This window comes from Heterodontus francisci, chromosome 9, assembly GCF_036365525.1.
Source record: "Heterodontus francisci isolate sHetFra1 chromosome 9, sHetFra1.hap1, whole genome shotgun sequence".
In the NCBI taxonomy this organism is placed as follows: domain Eukaryota; kingdom Metazoa; phylum Chordata; class Chondrichthyes; order Heterodontiformes; family Heterodontidae; genus Heterodontus; species Heterodontus francisci.
Window position 1 is genome coordinate 25,993,567 of NC_090379.1, and position 22,886 is coordinate 26,016,452.

The 22,886-nt window shown below is 43.1% G+C and overlaps 1 long non-coding RNA gene across 1 annotated transcript in view; it reads left to right on the top strand.

Moving 5' to 3' along the window:
- The first annotated feature begins 5,326 nt into the window (after positions 1 to 5,326).
- Positions 5,327 to 22,886, top strand: part of LOC137373438 (uncharacterized) — a 36,138-nt gene continuing 18,578 nt past the window's right edge. Inside the window, exons 1-2 of the long non-coding RNA XR_010975629.1 lie at positions 5,327 to 5,490; positions 9,254 to 9,295. This is a non-coding gene — a long non-coding RNA (uncharacterized lncRNA). The remainder of the gene's footprint in view (positions 5,491 to 9,253; positions 9,296 to 22,886) is intronic.

Consider the following 22,886-nt stretch of genomic DNA (forward strand, 5'->3'; position numbering starts at 1 on the left):
TGTGACATTTTTTACTCTTGCTCAGATATTGGACCTGGAGCTGTCCAGTTTTGCTGTGGACATAGTAAGCAACTCAGATGTACTCAAGTCATAGATTCAAGCATCAACACATTCAGTTGGATACATATCCCAGTGATACAATGGAAAGGGTTTCCTGGGATCACTATCCTAATGCTGTGGTAGAAGATGATATTGGAGATAGGCATTCTAGTGTTACAATGCGAGAAGATGCAAGGGATGAGTATCCCAATGTTACTGTTCTGAAGAAGGGTCACTGATCTGAAACGTTAACTCTGCTTCTCTCTCCACAGATGCTGCCAGACCTGCTGAGTTTTTCCAGCACTTTCTGTTTTTATTTCAGATTTCCAGCATCCGCAGTATTTTGCTTTTATTTTAATTTTTCAGACATGAAACAGGTCATTAAATCAATTTGTATTTGATTGCATACAAGATTAAAACATGCAAATGACAATTAATATTTTTCCAGATTTCTTTCTTTCCCTCCCCTCATTTCTTGAAGGCACAAACATGCTGCATGCAATTTCCTGGATGCTGACAGCCCTCTTGCACCTTGCCCAAGTGGCCATTCACTATATGGCGAATCCCGGTAGGCCAGTTGAGTATGGCAGGCAGGGAGTGTTGGGTCAGACGACTCCAGTTCTATGACTTGATATCACTGACGAGCACAATTTCTAGCAAGGGACTAGTGATCAAAACTGGGAACTGGGGTTAACTTTTCCCTTCGTAGTCAGGGGGTATTGTGTTCGTCGAGAGTGGCTTGTCACAGAAAGGGATGCAAGATAACTGAAGCGGCCAGTCGAAAACTGAAAAGAACAGAACTACTGGATTCACACATTCCCCACTAGGGGAGATGGTGACATGGTGTTAATGTCACTGAGCTAGTAGTCTGGAGGCCCAGGCTAATGTCCTGGGGGCATGGGTTCAAATCCCACCAAGGTAGCTGGTGGAATTTAATTTCAATTAGTCTCAGTAATGGTGCCATGAAGCATTCATCAATTGTTGCAAAAACCCATCTGATTCACCAATGTCTTTTAGGGAAGGAAATCTGGCATTCAACCTGGTCTGGCCTACATATGATTCCAGGCCCACAGCAAGCTGGCTGACTCTTAACTATCTTCTGAAATGGTCTAGCAAGCCATTCAGTTGTCAAAGGCAATTAGGGATGGGCAACAAATTCTGGCCTTGTCAGTGATGCCCACATTCCATGAAAGAATTCAAAAATCACTTGCTCAAAGTTTGGTGTTCAATTGCCCATTTCTTATGAGTGATTTGGGTGCACAGTCCAAACCCTTGGGAAAATCAGAGAATAGCTTGAAGCCTCACTTTCCATTGATTTTCATATTGAAAGGCATAGAGTACACAAGAGTATATGTCCATCGGAAAATTGAGCACTTTTTATTTTGGGTGAAGATCGGCAATGTGTATCTCCTCCAAATTTCTTGGCCATTGCTCTGTGCTGGTTTGCTGGCAAAGTTGTGAAAATATTCCTCAGCATTACCTCAAAACTAAGTCTTTCCTTTAAACACCCTGGTGTAGATTTCGACTGTGTGTGATAATGTGCAGCAAATCGGCAGCTTGTTTTACTCTAGGAAAATAGGAACAGGAGTAGAACATTCAGCCTCTTGAGCCTGTTCCACCTTTCAGTTAGATCATTGCTGAAATGTATCTTAACTTCACCTGCCCATCTTGGTCCTGTAACCCTTGATACTCTTTCCTAACACATATCTATCAATTTCAGTTTTGAAATTTACAATTGACCACCAGCCTCAGCTGCTTTTTGTGGGAGACAGTTCTAAATTTCCACTACTCTTTGTATAAGGAAGTGCTTCCTGATATCACCCTGACTCTAGTTGTTAGGTTATGTCTCCTTGTTCTGGACCTCTCACCGGAGTAAATAATTTCTTTCTATCTACCCTATCAACTTTCTTAATCATCTTAAACATCACAATTCAATCACCCCTTAAACTCCTATACTTAAGGGACTGAAAGCCAAGGTCTGAATTGTTTTAGATTATGATTTTGAAAACAAAATTCGGCCTGCTGGAATACATGAGTCACTTTTGTGTGTGTGTGTGTGTTGTTTTTGACAAGACAGGTGTTCATGACTTAAAGCAAGATTGATTTTCGCAAAACACAGCCAGCTGGATAGTGCGAAGAGATAAAATAGAGAAAACATGTACCTTTTCCTGAATGGGGTTTGGACTAGTGCCGCTCTGGTACAAAACAGAAAACCTCATAAAACTCGCCTTTATCTAATGCGATACTAAAGGTACGCCTGCGGTTTTTGTCCTGTGACCCTTTACTGTAATGATAACAAAAATATATGTAAGCTCTTTTTTTGGGTTTCTTTTTAAAAATGCTGGTTATTTTGTGTTACACAATTAGTTGAAATGTTATTCTGAGCAACAGTGCACCCTTCATGTTGGTCAATGTGAACTACCCCAAGAAACCCAGAGCCCGAAATCTTTCATTTTTTTTGAATGCGTATGATATTTTTCTCATGTCATTTCTTTGAAATGTAGTAAAGCTGTAGCTGCATGAGGAGGAGATAAGACGCCATGACTCACATCTCAAAGCTTACCCAATCTTTGGCACTTATTTGCCAGATAGGTTACGTTGGATGATCAGCTGAACCAATTCAGGCCAGGCCAGCTTGAGAGGGTTGCAACCAACATCCTCTCTAATTTTTTTGTTTTGCGCAGCCAATTCATTTAAGTGCACAGTACCTTTGATTTTTTTTTTTACGCTGCTGCGTACATGTGGTAACTTAAAGGGATGGACTTGTGCTCGGCCTGTGCAGGAAAATTTGGGTTGCTACACAGCCATGTGGCCATGCCACTTAGAGGGAACATTGGTTGCAACTTGTTTCAGTTTTGGAACTGGCCAATGCACTTTGGGAATGAGATGACTGGTAATTTAGAAAATGGCAAATGGGCACTAAAAAAGTCTAATTTTAGAAGAGAAGTTTGTTTTTTGCTTCCGGTTAACACTGATATAGAGCCGCTGGTTTCAAAGAATTTGCATCAGCAACAAAGAAAATATCTGAACTCAAGCATAGACACCACCTATTGCCCCACCCTATCTATTGCCCTACTCTACCTATTGCCCCACTCTACTTATTGCCCCACTCTACCTATTGCCTCACCCTATCTATTGCCCCACCCTGTCTATTGCCACACCCTTTCTATTGCCCCACCCTATCTATCACCTCACCCTATCTATCGCCTCACATTATCTATCACCTCACCCTAGCTATTGCCCCACCCTATCCTGCCTCAAATTTACTCTGAACCACAGAAAAATTATAATCATAAAATGTATGTTGGCCATTTCCTATTGGAGAGACCAATGATGGCAAACAAGTAAAAAACAAAAGCAACCTTGAGTTACTTTCCTTTTCTGTTTGGGGGGGGGGTGGATAAATAATTTGATATTTGCATTATAATTATATATTTCTTATTGCAAGTTATCCTTGCATCCGAAGATAGTTTCATCTTCCCTTCTCCTTTTCTCTGAAAATTTCCAACCTGATTAAACTGTCTGCATAACTTTTAGCTTTCCCGTTCCATATAATTCCATTTCATATTATCTCTTCACAGACATTGACTGGTCTCCCGTGTATTTTGTTTCTTTATATATCTATAGGACTTGCCTACAGTCTACCTATTACATCTAAGCAATTATTATGGGGCCACTATACAGTGTTGCCTATGCCAGTGTGTTGGAAGCAACAATATTTCAGGATCACCCATCATATCCAGTTACGGTGTGTCAATATATAGAAAAGTTTAAACTTGGCAAGAAACCAACTGTTGTCTGATGCCATTAGCCCAATAGCCCTCTCTGCTTATTACCAATGAAGTTAGAAGCATGGTCCCAGGTCAAAAAAGGTGACAGGCCTCAATATCTTGCACACAAACCCCATCAAAAGTTCTCCTCATATTGGTACGTTTCCTCAAATGTCAGCAGAGTGTATCAGCAAATTAATAAATTATCCACCTGATGTATCTGTGTAATTAAACATTCACAACTTCTGAAACATACAAGCTGATTGACATATTAACATCAGATACAGTGCTGTGTGGAAATCTTTTGCTGGGTTGGTATGTGACTTATAGATCAATGATGTGAGCTGGGTTTCTGCTGCATTGTCCCCAACAACACTTCAGACTAAATGCTGAACACTTCCATTCTACGTTTATTTTTTTTTTTAAAGAACACTTGGTAATCTGCTTTATTTAGTTTGCTGATGGGGCTTTGGTGGATTTGCGGGAATATTTTAGTTAATTTGAAATATTTTTAAGTTTTTAAATCACAATAATGATAGGTTGACTGCTAATTTGACAGTGCTTTTGGTGATTTTGCTGGAATATTTGCCAGTTTATTAAGAAAGAAAGACAGACAGATTGACTTGCATTTATATAACACCTTCGTGACCACCAGACATCCCAATGTGCTGTACAGCTGATAAAGTACTTTTGAAGTGTAGTCACTGTTGTAAGTAGAAGATGCAGCAGCCAATTTGCACACAGCAAGCTCCCACAAACAGTAATGTGATATGACCAGATAATCTGTTTTAATGATTTTGTTTGAGGAATAAATATCAGCTCGGACACTGGGGATAACTCCACTGCTCTTCTTCAAATTAGTACCATGGCATCTTTTACATCCACCAAAGTTAGCAGGGGACCTTAGTTTAACACCACATACAAACAACTGCACCTCTGACAACACTCCTAGCCTAGCTTTTTATACTTATGTTCTTGGGATAGGCTTTAAACCCATAGCCATCTGAATCAGAGACAAGCATGCTACCTACTGAGCCATTGCGAAACAGAGCTAAGAGCATTTCAGTGAATGTTGTGTTATATTTTGGAGAGCTTGTTGCTGTCCTTCAGAGGGATGGCTTTGGTGAATTTACTGGTGTATTTTGGTGAGTGTGCTAGTATATTTTGGTTAGTTTGCTGAAGTGCCTTGGTGAGCTGGTTGGAGTATTTTGACAAGTTTGTTGGTTACTTTGGTGATTTTGTTGGAAAATTTCTGCCATGTTTTCAAGTTTTCTGGCTTATTCCAAAATAGAACTTGATTCAACAAAGTTGAAATTCAGGAACCTTATATAGACAATCAAACCTACTGACAATCAAGCTTTCACCATCTTTTACTTGATCACTTGAAGAAAGTCAGAGGGAATGAAGAATCAGTGAGTCAACTTTAACCCAGCTTCCGTCGTCAAGATTTCTCTAACTCTGATCAGGCACAGAGTCTCCTTTGATCACCTTTGAACTTTAAACAGCCTTCGGAGAAAGGGGCCGAGTCTTCTTTCGCTAGGCTTGATGGGATCCATGGATGGACATGACTGTTTGTTTGGAGTGATGTCGTAGCCAACTGCGCCCCCTAGCCTTCCCCACAGAGGTCCGACTGAAGGATGTGTGAAGATAGACAGATGTGGCCAGCTCGCAACCAAAGAACGTAGGTGGCGGTTTTACTGTCGTGAGTTGTGGCCTTTAAAAAAACATCTTTTCTTTGCAGCAACGAAACCGATATGTTTCTCTTAAATAATTGCTCGAGACATGCAGCAAGCGGCTGGTGTGTGATTCTTTTAGTTACTTTTCTCTGGGTTTTTTTTGCAAAACTTTGAAAAGCAACGTATGTAGGTCAGCCGAAAGTCAACCCATCTCTTTCAAAGAAGCAAAAAAAAAGATCTGTTTCCTGTAAATGTTTGCGGACTTTGCATACCTGCGCATTATTTCAGAAAACCGGAGAGACGCCTTTTTATTCCTTTTTACGGGTTTTAACCCTTTGCCATTGTCTGACGCCCATCTTTAATGTAACATTGGGATTGCCAATGATTCGATTCTTCCCCCTTAAGACAAAAATCAACAATACCAATTGAATTTAACTTTAAATAGGTTTCAGCCCGCTGGAGGTAGGATAGCATGAAGCTCTATTTAAGAATGCACTGCAATTTTCCTTATTTTATGCAATGAACATCACACAACTGCATCACTGTGGTATTTTATGAATGAAGCCTTCAAAATAATCACCAGAAATACATCCGTAACCTTATGAGGCCTTGCTTAAGGCTTCCATTCACAGGGCAGTGAATGGGAATAGTGCCTCGTATTTCTGTGCTTGAACTGAACAACGTAATACATTTAAGCTATGATGGATGCCTGTCCATACTGTGCAGGGAAAATGCAGGCAGATAGCTGTTCCCTTTTATTGTGAATTGGAATAAATCTGGGTGAAAGACCAAGCAGTACATCATCAAGATTGAAAAGAATAGGATAGAAAATGAGATAAATCAAGTTTCAGTGCCCATTTTGCCTGAAACCTAGACCATCGATGGGTCCAATCCTGATCCTGAAGCCTATTCACATGGCAGTTGATCTGATGCTGAGGTACTGAGCAGGATTATTTCAAGATTTCAGTAAAACTGTTTAGCTGTTAGTTTTGCTAAAGAGGCCAGTCAATCTTAAAGGGTTAAGTACCTACTTTTCGAAGGGAATCAAAATTTTACCTTTTAACAAATGCACATGTGAAAGCTTTGATTGCAGAGGTTTTTGTTCTGACTAGAGTAAACTGGACTAAGCTTTACTCGGGGGTTGAAACTGGTATCATGTAGCCATAGCTCTGAATGCAAGAAGAGCTCAGTGCAGAAATTTGTATTTTACATTTTAGCTATGTACATCTTGTCAATACTGAAATCTGGCATCATATTCTGGTTCAGTGGCTGAATATGCAGATAAATGCATTAGATTCTGTACACAGTCATTTAGAGGACTGCCTAATCTGCATTGGTGGGTTATTCTACTGCGCAACTTGCGTCTTTCCTTCTAACTTAGATTTCATAGATGCAGGCTGGAGCACCCTTGACTCTGAATCAGGAGGTTGTAGATTTAAGACCCCTTCCAGAAACTAAAGCACAAATCTCAGCAAACACTGCAGTGCAGTACAGAGGGAGTGCTGCACTGTCAGAGGTGCTGTCTTTCAGACAAGATATTAAACCTCTCAGGTGAGCGTGAAAGATCCCAGGGCACTATTTGAAGAACAGAGGAGCATGATTGGTGTCCTAACCACTATTTATCTGTTGGCCAACATCACTAAAACAGATTATCTGGTTGTTATCTCATTGCTATTTGTAGGACATTGCTGTGCGCAAATTGGCTGCTGCTGTTCCTACATTACAACAGCACACTTTAAAAGGAATTCATTGGCTGTGAAGGGTTTTGCGATGTCCTTGAGGTTGTTTGTGAAAGATGCTACATAAGTGCAAGTCTTTGTTTATCACGAGAACTAGATATCACGGTACACTTTCCAATTACAAAAACCTAAAACGTTTTTGCCAGTCTTTAAAAAGTTCATTGTCTGTGGTGCACTTCGCAAAATATTGTTTGCTGACAAAGGTGTTGCTATAGTTTTTGGACAATGTTTAGACAGACTGCATTCTTGGAACAGCCAAAAATAATCAGCTGCATAACTATCCACCTCTGAGCTTCCATAGAGGAAAATGTATTGTATATTTCTCCTGCAACATAAGCTGTTGTGACACAATCTTCACAGTTTTGTTAGCTTTTAGATCATTTAACAAAACCTAACAGTTTTAGCAGCAAGGCATTATCAATGGTGTGTCGAACAATTCTATCACTGTTCAATTTAAAAATCCTAAACTGACGAACAAGACACCTCACCAGGCTGACAAGACCCTCCCCTTAAAGAAAGTTAAAGAGCAATTTACATTATGATTTAGGCCTCAACCATAGAAAGGTAAATTCCACATTAGAATATATTTGGTAAATATCACCTTCTTGTGGAAAATAGTACTCACCCTGACACATATTTTTGAGACATAGATATATCATTTAAAATCTAACCTTTGCTAGACAACCTTTGACTTTCTCTGCTTTTTTTTTTCCTGTTTTTAAACTTATTTCTCAGTCCATGTGGGCTTGGGGTAGTGGGAGGGTAGGGTCAATTCTTCCTTTTGCTAATTTTAGAGAAAGAAATGTTCTTGTGAGCAAAAAAATGAATTTCTTGTTTTAATTTTATATCAATTGTCCGGGTAAAATTGTTCTTAAGAGAAGTTTGATTCTCCTGCAATCTACACTTTGGATATGAGGACAGACAGAGCACCTGTTATTGTGCGATGCTACTTGTAAGAGGCTTTCACACCAATAGAGTTCTGTTGACAGCAGGAGTGTGGTACCACCAACATTGATGGTATTCAATAATGTAAACTGGGGAACCGCCCTGTGTCTCCAGTGGTGCCAGAAATCCAACTTCAAGTAGGCCTCAAGAATGAGGCTGAACAAGGGCCTCCTTCAGTTGGCCCTCTAATGGAGACCAACAGAAGCCAGATACAGTAAATTGAGGACAATGGTGTTCAATGGTGGTGAGTTTCTTCGTAATTGCAACTCTCTGGGGGAGCCTTAAAGTCAAAATTTAAATGTACCTTTAATTCCAAGAGCTGTGTGAAATTGAGCCAGGGATGGAGATGAATGTATAAATTAGTTCATTTCCATTTGGCTCAAGCAACCATCATGTTTGGTTCCTCACTAGGTCAAAGAGTGGGGAGATGGTGGAGTGTTTGAGTGTAGCAACTCCCTGAGTGCATTACACAAAAGTGTAGAAGTAGTAATCTGACAAACCAGACAATGGAAGATCCATTGATCCAGTAAATTGCAGCTGATAATATATGGCTTCAAAAGCTCCCAGACACCAAGTCTGCTAGGTTTTGCTGACAGGTCTGAGGCTGGCTGGGGATTCCCCACTTAACTTGTGAGTTAAAATGCAGCGGAGTTCAGGAATGACATCATTGGAGCACGACTTTGATTTTTTAATTAGGACCCTGTCTACTTGGAGCAACACAGAGCCAAAAACAGGTCCAATAAAATGGTGGGGGAGGGAGAGGGGAAACAGTGCAGTAAGAACCTAATTTACCTGACACATGGCTCAACGGTTGTACAATGGTACTTGTGAGTGTGGGAAGGGAATGATTCAACACTGGGAATAACATGTTATGCATTTTAATAGCATTTCTTGCTGGTCCAGAACCAAACAAGGACCAATTAGTCTTGATTTTGGTGCACATGTTTTTTAGACTTAGTTGGGACATATGCCAGTGTTGAAATCTGATGAAAGGTCACAGATCTGAAACGTTAACTCTGATTTTCTCTCCATAGATGCTGCCTGACCTGTTGAGTATTTCCAGCATTTTCTGTTTTTGTTTCAGATTACTGGCATCTGCAGTACTTTGCTATCGAAATCTTTGTGGGTGAGTTAAGTGGTGTTGCTCTGTTTCTCTTACTGTTCTTTAACATGTACAAATATATTTATCTTATATATATGTGCAATATTATTGTGCTTTGGTATGCAAGTGGTATGCTTGAATAGGCTGGACAATAAATGTGTAAATTTATGTAATGCCAAAAATGTAGTAAAACATCCGAAGATGCTTCACAGAAGCATTACCAAACAAAATTTGACATTGTGTTAGGAGATATTCGGACAGGTGACCAAAGTTTCGTCAAAGAATAGGGTTTTAAGGAGGGTCTTAAAGGAGGAGGGAGAGGTAGAGAGACAGAGAGGTTCAGGGAGGGAATTCCAGAGCTTAGAGCATTGGCAGCTGAAATCATGGCTACCAATGATGGAGCAAAGGAAATCAAGGATGCACAAGAAGCAAGATTTGGAGGGATGCACAGTTTTCGGAGGGTTGTAGGGCTGCAGTAGGTTAGTGTGAGGCCAAGAAGGGCTTTGAAAATAAGAATGAGAATTTTAAATTTGAAATGTTGCTGGACCGGGAGCCAATGGAGGTCAGTAAATACAGGGGTGGTGGGAGATATATACAGATATATGTATTGGCAGTAGATTCAATAGACTGTCAGCTTATATTGTTAAATCCCTTCATGGTAGTAAACTAATGCTCCCAGTACTGTGGAATCCTTTCTATTTACACGTGTAAGTGCAGTTGTTTGAAAATTGCAAATTCAAGTTTTATTGCCGACTATGGCTTTTCCCTGTTTACAGCATTGCACTGGTTACACCATTGCACTATTTACAGCAATTCAGTGCTTACATCATTGTGCTGTTTACCCCACTGTGCTATTTATATCACTGCAGTGCTTATATCATTGCAATGAGTATATTCCTGCAATGGTTACATCATTGCACTGTTTATATCAATATGTTGTTTACATTGCTGCACTGTTGATATCACTTCACTGTTTACATCACTCATTGATTCAACCAGTTCACTGCAGCACAAATAGGTGGGATGTTGTTCTATTTCATTACAAGTCCAGCCTATGTTCATTACTGTCAACACATCTCTGAAAAAGTCCAAATATAGGAAGGAACATCGGAGCAGGATAGGCCATTTAGCCCCTTGAGCCTGTTCCACTATTCAATGAGATCATTGCTGATCTGCGACCTAACTCCATTTACCCACCTTTGCCCCATATCCCTTAGTACCTATGGCTAGCAAAAATCTGTCAGTCTCAGTTGTAAAATTAACAATTGAACTGGTATGAGTTGCCGTTTGCGGAAGAAAGTTCCAAACTTCTACCACCTTTTGCATGATGAATTGTTTCCTAATTTCATTCCTGAGAGGTTTGCCTCTAAACTCTATGCCCTCTCGTTCTAGATCCCCAACTAGCAGAAATAATTTCTGACGATCTACCCCTATCAGTTCCCCTTAATAGCTTGAAAACTTCAATCCAATCACCCCTTAACCTTCTAAATTCCACGGAATACAAACCTAGTTTGTTTATTCACTCCTTGTAGCTCAACCCTGGGGAGGTGCTGGCGTAGTGGTATTGTCACTGGACTAGTAACTCAGAGACCCAGGGTATTGCTCTGGGGACATGGGTTCAAATCCCACAACAGCAGAAGGTGGAATTTGAATTCAATTAATAAATCTGGAATTTAATTCAATTAATAAAGCTAGTCTAATGATGGCCATGAAACCATTGTCAATTGTTGCAAAATCCCATCTGGTTCACTAATGTCCTTTAGGGATGGAAATCTGCTGTCCTTAATGGTCTGGCCTACATGTGACTCCAGGCCCACAGCAATGTGGTTGACTCTTACATGCCTTCTGAAATGGCCTAGCAAGCCACTCAGTTGTATCTAACCGCTACAAAGTCAATAAAAAGTAATGAAACCGGACGGACCACCCAGCATCGACCTCGGCATCAGAAATGACAACGGCAAACCCAGCACTGTCGACCCTGCAAAGTCCTCTTTACTAACATCTGGGGGCTTGAGCCAAAGTTGGGAGAGCTGTCCCACAGACTAGTCAAGCAACAGCCTGACATAGTCATACTCTGAATCATACGGAATCATACCTGACAGGCAATGTCCCAGACTCTGCTATCACCATCCCTGGGTATGTCCTGTCCCACCGGCAGAACAGACCCAGCAGAGGTGGCAGCACAGTGGTATATGGTAAGGGAGGAGTTGCCCTGGGAGTCCTCAGCATCGACTCTGGACCCCATGAAGTCTCATGGCATCAGATCAAACATAGACAAGGAAACCTCTTGCTGGTTACCACCTACCGCCCTCCCTCAGCTGATGAGTCAGTACTCCTCCATGTTGAATAGCACTTGGAGGAAGCACTGAGGGTGGCAAGGGCACAGAATGTACTCTGGGTGGGGGGCTTCAATGTCCATCACCAAGAGTGGCTCGGTAGCACCACTACTGACCTAGCTGGCCGAGTCCTAAAGGACATAGCTGCTAGACTGGGTATGCGGCAGGTGGTGAGGGAACCAACGAGAGGGGAAAACATACTTGACCTCATCCTCACCAATCTGCCTGCTGCAGATGCATCTGTCCATGACAGTATTGGTAGGAGTGACTACTGCATAGTCCTTGTGGAGACAAAGTCCCAGTTTCACATTGAGGATACCCTCCATCGTGTTGTGTGGCACTACCACCGTGCTAAATGGGATAGATTTCGAACAGATCTAGCAATGCAAAACTGGGCATCCATGAGGCGCTGTGGGCCATCAGCAACAGCAGAATTGTACTCAACCACAATCTGTAACCTCATGGCCCAGTATTTCCCCCACTCTACCATTACCATCAAGCCAGGAGACCAACCCTGGTTCAATGAAGAGTGCAGGAGGGCATGCCAGGAGCAGCACCAGGCATACCTCAAAATGAGGTGTCAACCTGGTGAAGTTACAACACAGAACTATCTGTGTGCCAAACTGCGTAAGCTGCATGCGATAGACAGTGCTAAGCAATCCCATAACCAATGGATCAGATCCAAGCTCTGCAATCTTGCCAGATCCAGCCATAAATGGTGGTGGACAATTAAACATCTAACTTGAGGAGGTGGCTCCACAAATATCCCATCCTCAATGATGGGGGAGCCCAGCACATCGGAGCGAAAGATAAGGCTGAAGCATTTGCAACAATCTTCAGCCAGAAGTGCCGAGTTGATGATCCATCTTGGCCTCCGCCTGAAGTCCCCAGCATCATAGATACCAGACCTCAGCCAATTTGATTCACTCCGCGTGATATCAAGAAACGACTGACGGCACTGGATACTGCAAAAGCTATGGGCCCACAATATTCCAGCAATAGTACTGAAGACCTGTGCTCCAGAAATTGCCGCGCCCTTGGCCAAGCTGTTCTAGTACAGCTACAACACGGCATTTACGCGGCAATGTGGAAAATTGTCCAGGTATTTCCTGTACACAAAAAGCAGGACAAGTCCAACCTGGCCAATTACCGTACCATCAGCCTACTCTCAATCATCAGTAAAGTGATGGAGCGTGTCATCAACAGTGCCATCAAGTGGCACTTGCTTAGCAATAACCTGTTCAGTGACGCTCAGTTTGGGTTCCGCCAGGGCCACTCAGCTCCTGACCTCATTACAGCCTTGGTTCAAACATGGACAAAAGAGCTGAACTCAAGAGGTGAGGTGAGAGTGACTGCCCTTGGCATCAAGGAGCCCTAGCAAAACCGAGGTCAATGGGAATGAGGGGAAAACCCTCCGCTGGCTGGAGTCATATCTAGTGCATAGGAAGATGGTTGTGGTTGTTGGAGGTCAATCATCTGAGCTCCAGGACATCACTGCAGGAGATCCTTAGGGTAGTGTCCTAGGCCCAACCATCTTCAGCTGCTTCATCAATGACCTTCCTTCAATCATAAGGTCAGAAGTGGGGATGTTCGCTGATGATTGCACAATGTTCAGCACCATTCGTGACTCCTCAGATACTGAAGCAGTTCATGTAGAAATGCATCAAGACCTGGACAATATCCAGGCTTGAGCTGATAAGTGGCAAGTAACATCCGCGCCACACAAGTGCCAGGCAATGACCATCTCCAACAAGAGAGAATCTAACCATCTCCCCTTGACATTCAATGGCACTATCACTACTATCAACATCCTGGGGGCTACCATTGACCGAAAACTGAACTGGAGTAGCCGTATAAATACCGTGGCTACAAGAGCAGGTCAGAGGCTAGGAATCCTGCGGCGAGTAACTCACCTCCTGACTCCCCAAAGCCTGTCCACCATCTGCAAGCACCTTCCAAACCTGTGACCTCTACCAACTAGAAGCGCAAGGGAGCAAATACAAGGGAACACCACCACCTGCAAGTTCCCCTCCAAGTCACACACCATCCTAACTTGGAACTATATCGCCTGCCGTTCCTTCACAGTTGCTGGGTCAAAATCCTGGAACTCCCTTCCTAACAGCACTGTGGATATACCTACCACAAATGGACTGCAGCGGTTCAAGAAGGCAGCTCACCACCACCTTCTCAAGGGCAATTAGGGTTGGGCAATAAATGCTGGCCTGGCCAGTGATGCCCACATTTCATGAATGAATAAAAAAAATCCTTGGAGTCCAGATAACATTCTAGTGAATCTAAGCTACACTCCCTCCAATCCAATATATCTTTCCTAAGGTGTAAGCCCAGAACTGCTTACAGTGCTTCAGGTATGGTCTAACCAGGACTTTGTATAGCTGAAGCATGGCTTCAACCCCCTTGCATTCTAGTCCTCTAGATATAAAGGCCAGTATTCCATTCGCCTTTTAGATTATTTTCTGTAGCTGTTCATGGCATTTTAATGATCTGTGTGGCTGGACCCCCAAGTCTCTTTGGACTTCCACATTTTATGCTTTTCACCATTTAGATGAATGTGAGATTGTGAGAAAAAGTGGTGAGCTCATCATTCATCCCTCGATAGCGCAGTCAGTTGGGTTCACCATCGCTGTATTGCTACAGCTGCACCACCATTTACAGTAACTATTCTAGAAGGAATTCATGACAAATTCACAGGAAGCTGATTCTGCAAGGCCAGTGGAAAACCTTATGAGTTGAACTTTAAGTAAGCAAATTAGGGGCTTCTTTTATTCTTACTGAGTTGCTCAGTGGCCATGATGTTTGCTAGAAAACTCTCGAGTCCAACTCAAAAGGGTATTACACCTTTTCAGTGTTCGCAAAGATCCAGATTTGATTGCCTTTTCTAATAGTGCCAGCCATATTTGTGCAGTTTCCGTGCATGTTTTTGTTATTTATTTTTTTAACCATAAGAAACACTGTTTCCGTTTAAGTATCATACTTTGTGGTATTTTAATCTGATTTTTCATTTCACAAGAAAATAAAAATCAGGTTAAATCAAGAAAACTCATGCTACTTTAGCAAAATAAAAAGCAGTGCATCAATATAAAATAAAGGAGAGAGAGGGAGGACATGTGGAGACTAACTTCTGAAAGATTTGAACTGCTTGCCACATTTAGTTCTCAATGGTTGGAGTATCTCTGTGTTATCTCTTCGGCATTAGGGAATGTGCTTTCAATCAGCCCCATGAGTTAAAGGCCAGGTCGGGTTTGCAAATGAAACCGGACCCGAACCCGACAGAACCACATCTGACCCGAGCCCGACCCGTCCTGAATCCTTTCATTTTTCCTGTGCCCGACCCGACCCGACCATCAGTTAACTGAGCTTCCGTTTTTCTCTTTGTTGCTTATCTGCACAAGCTTAAAAAAACTGTAACAAAACAACCTTACAAGTCCAAAAAGTACATTAACATTGGAGCCACTTACTGGAGGTGGTGATAGAGTGTGTCTGAACCAGACCAACCTGACCCGAGCCCAAATGCCAGACCCGGAAGAGCGACCCGACCCAATCCGAACCCGACACGTCGTCGGGTCCCATCGGGTTTGGGTCAGGTAGCCATGCTCTACCATGAGTGCCTAGACATTTGTCAGCTTTGAAAATATGCACCTGTTTCTACAACGTATAACAGCTGTAAAAAAAAATGATTTTCTGGATTTTCCTCATGCAGATTTCTATCAGATATAATTAGAGGAATTTTTTCTCCAACAACAAATTGATGGGATTCAGGGACTAAAATTGAGGCCATCCATTCACCTGCTTCCCACATTCTGCGTGCCCACCAAGCCAAATCTTTCCCAACTCCTCCTCCCTGATCTCGCCCTGAACTTGCATTTCTTCACTATCTTCCCTCACCGAACTGATCTTGTCCATGGGTTCCACCTTCTGCCCCCTTAACCCAGTTCCACTAAACTGCTGACTATCCAACCTCTTTTCCTGGCCTAATGCTGTAATTGGTTCCATCTCATCATGTATTGTCCTCCTCCCTTTTAAAACTATCATCGCCCTCCACCTGTCTGCCCCATCTGCAACTTCTCTTTGCTCTCCAAAGTCTTGAGCTTGTAATCGCCTGCCAAATTCATGTCCATATTTCCTGCAAGTATGAATCTCTCCGCACAATTTTCCACTCTGCCACAGCATTGAAATGGCCCTAATCAACATCACAAATGACAATCTACCTAATAGTGGTGCATTATCTCTCCTCGTCATTTTCAGCCTCTCTGCGGTCTTCGACATGGCCTGCTACACTAGCCTTCTTCAACGCCTCTCTTCCATTGTCCAGCTCAGTGGGACTGTCTTCAGTTGCTTCCACTCCTAGGCTAAGCATCTTCAACAGGATCTACGTTGGTTCTCCGCTTCCTCATCTGCTTACTGTCTCTTGTCAATATCATCCAAAGACACGGGGTCAGCTTCCACACATATGCTGACAATACCAGGTGCAACTGTCTGCTACCTCTCTCAATTTCTCCACTGCTTCTGTGTGGAAAACTTGCCTGACATCCATTCTTAACTGCATCACAATTTCCTCCAGGTTAACATTAGAAAGACCAAAGCCATTGCTCAGGCATTCATGCCTCAAAGGCGGGACCTGAGAGCCAGCAATGAGGGAATCAAAACATAAGCATTCTCCAATGGTTGAGTAAGTAAATAAATGAACAGACAACATTACTGAGTAATCATACTCTAACATGAATAAGTACCTTAAGCAGAGAAATTGGGGAAGCAGAGGTAAAAATTGAAAGAAAGACCAGAGCTCAGAAAACAAAATAAAAAAGGATATATTTATTTCAAATAAAATTCAATAGGAATGAAACAGGGTTCAGAAGCTTGCACTGAAATATTCTTGTGGAAAGTAGTTTTCTATTCCTGGTTGATAAAATTGTGCAGATGAAATGAGAACACTGAAAACCAGTTAGAAAAATTAAATTAAATTATATTAATAGAAACTCATCAAGGCTCCTTCAATAGCACCTTCCAAACCCATGACCTCTGCCACCTAGAAGGACAAGGGCAGCAGATGCATGGGAACACCACCACCTGCAAGTTCCCCTCCAAGTCACACGCCATCCTGACTTGGAACTATATCACTGTTCGTTCCCTGACGCTGGGTCAAAATCCTGGAACTCCCTTCCTAGCACTATGGGTGAACCTACACTACATGGACTGCAGCGGTTCAAGAAGGCAGCTCACCACCACCTTCTCAAGGGCAATTAGGAATGGGCAATAAATGCTGGCTGCGATGTCCACAACCTGTGAAATAATTTTTTTCAAACTTGACCTTATTTTTAAAAAATTCTGCCCCTTATTCGTGATTTTAATTTCAATTCCTAAGGTTATTCTGGCTCTGAAGACTGAGCATTTGAGACGAAAGTTCTGATTTCTTGAGGCTCCTATGGCTTGAAAGGCCCAGGCTCCTGGCTTCATGTAGCTGTCTCTACATTGCAGGCAATCTTCTGACAGGCAATTGGGGGCCAAAAAAATTAGACCATGTTAAATATTTAAATTATTTAAATTAGGACCCATTGTGAGTCTCTTCCAGCTTCAGGTGAAGTTCCATCCATAGTGAGCACATCGCCATAAAAGCTGGGTGCATGGGAATCCCAGCACTCACCATGATCAAGTAGATTTCCTGAGAGAAATGTTATTTTAATCCTGCAAATAGACTGTGTGCAATCTTAGGATCCTATTTGATCCTGAGCTGATAGTCCAACCCTATATCCTGTTCATCACAAAGACCATCTACCTCCACCAATGTAACACTACCTGCCTCTAATTTTTGTCAAATGTGCCTCTGTGGAGTGCCTTGGGGCATTTTTTTTATTTTGACTTTGGGTAATAATGTAAAACGGGTGGTATTGATTCAGCTGCTCAGCCTGGGAGAGATGTATAACAGGAGGCTGAATTGATATCTCCTATTTCATATATTCATACAAAGTCAAAATTGCCCCTTTTGGTCCTTTTATTGTATGTTTATGTTGCAATTTGCTGCATTTTGCTCGATGCATCAGTGGATTCCACCAGACAGTTTGTCATTTTTGGAATTTTTTTCATCCTGCCAATTCTTTCTCAAAGTATTCTTGGTTGCTGCTGACATTTAAATTGTAATTTGCAAAGTGCGAGGATGAGCCTTTAGACCATGTCCATTATTGCTGCAGCACTCATGTTTAACAGACCTCTTTTGGCTTCACTGCCTCAACGACAACTTGCATTTGCATAGCATCTTTAATGTTGTAAAACATCCCAAGCACTTCACAATATCTGGTACTGAGCCACATAAGGAGATATTAAGTCGGATAACCAGAAGCTCGGTTAATGAGATAGGTTTCAAGGAGTGTCGTAAAGGAGGAGAGAGCTGGAGAAGCAGAGAGGTTTAGGGAGGGAATATCAGAACTTAGGGTCCAGGCAGCTGAAGGCACAATGACCAATGATGGAGTGATTAAATTAAAATCAGCGATGAGTAAGAGGCCAGAATTGGAGGAATGAAGAGATCTGAGAGGATTGTAGGGTTTAAGGAGGTTACAGACATGGGGATAGGTTTCACAACAGTGACTGCAACAGAGCTGTACCATCTGCCAAAGAATCACCTGAAGTCAACATTTGGAACAAGGTGGGCTCTCCTCACAGGTTGGAGGGTTACCATGCCATCTTCACAACCACTAGAGAGGACATCTTTTACAGAATGCAGTCCTGCAGTACATACCTGTGTCAAGCAATTGACAACTTTTTATTTGCAAGGGGGCAACAGATTAGTTTTTTTTTCCATAGAGGGGTGAGATCAGCTCGATGAGGTACATAGCTTTTGCCAGTTGGCAGAGTTCCTTTGAGTGGAGGGTATTGCAGATTACACCATGTGGGCATCATATCGACTCCCAGCCTGTATGAACAGGCAGGAATAGTGCTCCATTACTTTTCAGGTAGTGCTTGGCCACAGAAACATCATTTTACATGTTACTGGCCACTATCCATGATGCATTCATTGTATAACATTATCTGAAGGAGGAGAAAAACTGGGTGGATGGTTTGTAAAAGGCCAAGAGAGCTCTGTATCCATGGCTGCTGACCCCACTGAGAAACCCCCTAACAACAGAAGACCACCTTGGCCTGGACACCTCACTACCTTTTTGCTGTTCCTTAGTTGCTACCTCCAGTTTTAAGAAAAGTGTGACATGCAGCTTTGGCACAATGAAAGAGTGTGGGGAAAAGGGCAAAAGAATTGTATAGTGTTTGAAATGGTCCCACCTAGATGGTGGGTGTTCCTAAGTTAGGATTGTGCCATGTTTAATGAGCTTCCTAAGGAAGCTGAGCAAAACTGAGGAGTGCAAACACTTTTGCCTTCCAACTAGAGGTCATAAATATAAGATGCTCCCAAATGAATGCAAAAGGGTATTCAGGAAAAATTTATTTACCCAGAGATTGTTAAATTGTGGAACTTGTTACCACAGGGAGTAGTTGAGGTGAAAAGCATAGATGCATTCAAAGGGAAGTTTGATAATCACATGAGGGAGAAAGGAAACATAGAAACATAGAAAATAGGAGCAGGAGTAGGCCATTCGGCCCTTCGAGCCTGCTCCGCCATTCATTACGATCATGGCTGATCATCCAACTCAGTAGCCTGTTCCCGCTTTCCCCCCATACCCTTTGATCCCTTTAGACCCAAGAGCTATATCTAACTCCTTTTTGAAAACATACAATGTTTTGGCCTCAGCTGCATTCTGTGGTAATGAATTCCACGGGCTCATCACTCTCTGGATGAAGAAATTTCTCCTCATCTCAGTCCTGAAAGGTTTACCCCGTATCCTTAGACTATGACCCCTGGTTCTGGACTCCCCCACCATCGGGAACATCCTTCCTGCATCTACCCTGTCAAGTCCTGTTAGTATTTTATAGGTTTCTATGAGGTCCCTCCTCACTGTTCTGAACTCCAGCGAATATAATCCTAACCGACTCAATCTCTCCTCATATGTCAGTCCCGCCATCCCAGGAATCAGTCTAGTAAACCTCTGTTGCACTCCCTCTATAGCAAGGACATCCTTCCTCAGATAAGGAGACCAAAACAGCACACAATATTCCAGGCGTGGCCTGCCCAAGGCCCTGTATAATTGCAACAAGACATCCTTGCTTCTGTACTCAAATCCTCTCACTATGAAGGCCAACATACCATTTGCCTTTTATTTATTTTAGAGATACAGCACTGAAACAGGCCCTTCGGCCCACCGAGTCTGCGCCGACCAACAACCACCCATCTATACCAACCCCACAGCAATCCCATATGCCCTACCACCTACCTACACTAGGGGCAATTTATAACAGCCAATTTACCTATCACCTGCAAGTCTTTGGTGGTGGGAGGAAACCGGAGCACCCGGAGGAAACCCACGCAGACACTGGGAGAACTTGCAAACTCCACACAGACAGTACCCAGAATTGAACCCGGGTCCCTGGAGGTGTGAGGCTGCGGTGCTAACCACTGCGCCACTGTACCGCCTGTTGCACCTGCATGCTTACCTTCAGCGACTGGTGTACGAGAACACCCAGGTCTCGCTGCATATTTGTGTACAGGTATGTCCTGTACGCAAAAGGCAGGACAAGTACCACCCCATCAGCCTACTCTCAATCATCAGTAAAGTGATGGAACGTGTCATCAACAGTGCCATCAAGGGGCACTTGCTTAGCAATAACCTGCTGAGTGACGCTCAGTTTGGGTTCCGCCAGGGCCACTCAGCTCCTGACCTCATTACAGCCTTGGTTCAAACATGGACAAAAGAGCTGAACTCAAGAGGTGAGGTGAGAGTGACTGCCCGTGACATCAAGGCAGCATTTGACCGAGTATGGCATCAAGGAGCCCTAGCAAAACCGAGGTCAATGAGAATCAAGGGGAAAACCCTCCGCTGGTTGGAGTCATACCTAGCGCAAAGGAAGATGGTTGTGGTTGTTGGAAGTCAATCATCTCAGCTCCAGGACATCACTGCAGGAGTTCCTCATGGTAGTGTCCTTGGCCCAAGCATCTTCAGCGGCTTCATCAATGAACTTCCTTCAATCACAAGGTCAGAAGTGGGGATGTTCGCTGATGATTGTACAATGTTCAGCACCATTCGTGACTCCTCAGATACTGAAGCAGTCCATGTGGAAATGCAGCAAACCTGGACAATATCCAGGCTTGGGCTGATAAGTGGCAAGTAACATTCGCGCCACACAAGTGCCAGGCAATGACCATCTCCAACAAGAGAGAATCTAACCATCTCCCCTTGACATTCAATGGCATTACCATCGCTGAAACCCCCAATATCAACATCCTAGAGGCTACCATTGACCAGAAACTGAACTGGAGTAGCCATATAAATACCGTGGCTACAAGAGCAGGTCAGAGGCTAGGAATCCTGCGGCGAGTAACTCATCTCTTGACTCCCCAAAGCCTGTCCAGCATATACAAGGCACAGGTCAGGAGTGGGATGGAATAGTCTCCACTTGCCTGGATGGGTGCAGCTCCAACAACACTCAAGAAGCTTGACACCATCCAGGACAAAGCAGCCCACTTGATTGGCATCCCATCTACAAACTTTCACTCCCTCCACCACCAATACACAGTGGGAGCAGTGTGTACCATCTACAAGATGCACTGCAGCAACGCACCAAGGCTCCTTAGACAGCACCTTCCAAACCCGCGACCTCTACCAAATAGAAAGACAAGGGCAGCAAATGCATGGGAACACCACCACCTACAAGTTCCCCTCCAAGTCACACACCATCCTGACTTGGAACTATATCGCCCGCCGTTCCTTCGCTGTCGCTGGGTGAAAATCCTGGAACTCCCTTCCTAACAGCACTGTGACTGTTCTCTGAGTGCTCTGCTATAAAATCTTTGATAATGGACTCTAGAATTTTCCCCACTACCAACGTCAGGCTGACTGGTCTATAATTCGCTGCTTTCTCTCTACCTCCCTTTTTAAATAGTGGGGTTACATTAGGAATACAAAGGGTTACAAAGGAATAGAAGGATATGTTGCTGGGGTTAGATGAAAAGTGGTGGGAGGAGGCTCCAGTGGAGCAATGACACCAGCCTGGACCTGTTGGGCTAATGGCCTGTTTTTTTGCTGTAAATACTTTGGAATACTTTGCATTTGGAGCAAGGTATAAGAGATCTCAGCGATGGCACTATGTCAGCGATCTATCCCCATGGAGCATGCACCTGGATTTTTACTGCAGCATAGCCTCAGATAAAACCCTATTTGATGTACTCCTGTACAGGAGGAACCTCTAGTCTTTCAGCATTAAATGTAGTGCTGCTGCCCACATGCCTTCACTGCAGCATTGTGAACAGATGGTCAGCTTTCCTGTCATCACCAGAAATTCCTTTTTAATGGCAAGCCCCAACCAATAATGACTGATGCTTTGCCATATTTTCTTCTCCCCAGTGAAATTTGCTGCAGGGCAAGTTTGCTGTGGAAGCTTTTCATGTGCCAGTGACCTACTCTAATTGAAGGTAGGGATGGGGGTTGGGGGGGAGGCACGGGGGCGAGGGAGCATTCTGAGTCTAAAGGGCTGATATTGAATTTGATGGGGTGTTTACAAAATGATAATGGAGTTGTTGACTAATCATAGCAATCAATCCCTAACAATTATTATCCAACAGACCCAGAAATACTCTCTTACATCTTTTTTGGGCGGCACAGTGGCGCAGTGGTTAGCACTGCAGCCTCACAGCTCCAGGGACCCGGGTTCAATTCCGGGTACTGCCTGTGTGGAGTTTGCAAGTTCTCCCTGTGACCACGTGGGCTTTCGCCGGGTGCTCCAGATTCCTCCCACCGCCAAAGACTTGCAGGTGATATGTAAATTGGCCATTGTAAATTGCCTCCAGTATAGGTAGGTGGTAGAGAATATGGGATTACTGTAGGGTTAGTATAAATGGGTGGTTCTTGGTCGGCACAGACTTGGTGGGCCGAAGGGCCTGTTTCAGTGCTGTATCTCTAAATAAATAAAAAAATAAAAAATAACATGAGGAAAACCTCAGTGATGGAGAGCTTTGGGAACCATAGGTCCAAATTTCACCATTTTCCTCCTAGGCGCTTTACTATATGTCATCTTTCATGTTGCCTGTCTACTGTATCCCAAGATTTCATTTTTTGAAAGAAATATATCTAATTTGTATTTGACTGAATCAATGGCATCTGCTTCTATCATCTTCCTAGGCAGTCTGTTCCAGAGACTGGCCTCTCGCTTACTGAAAAATTAGT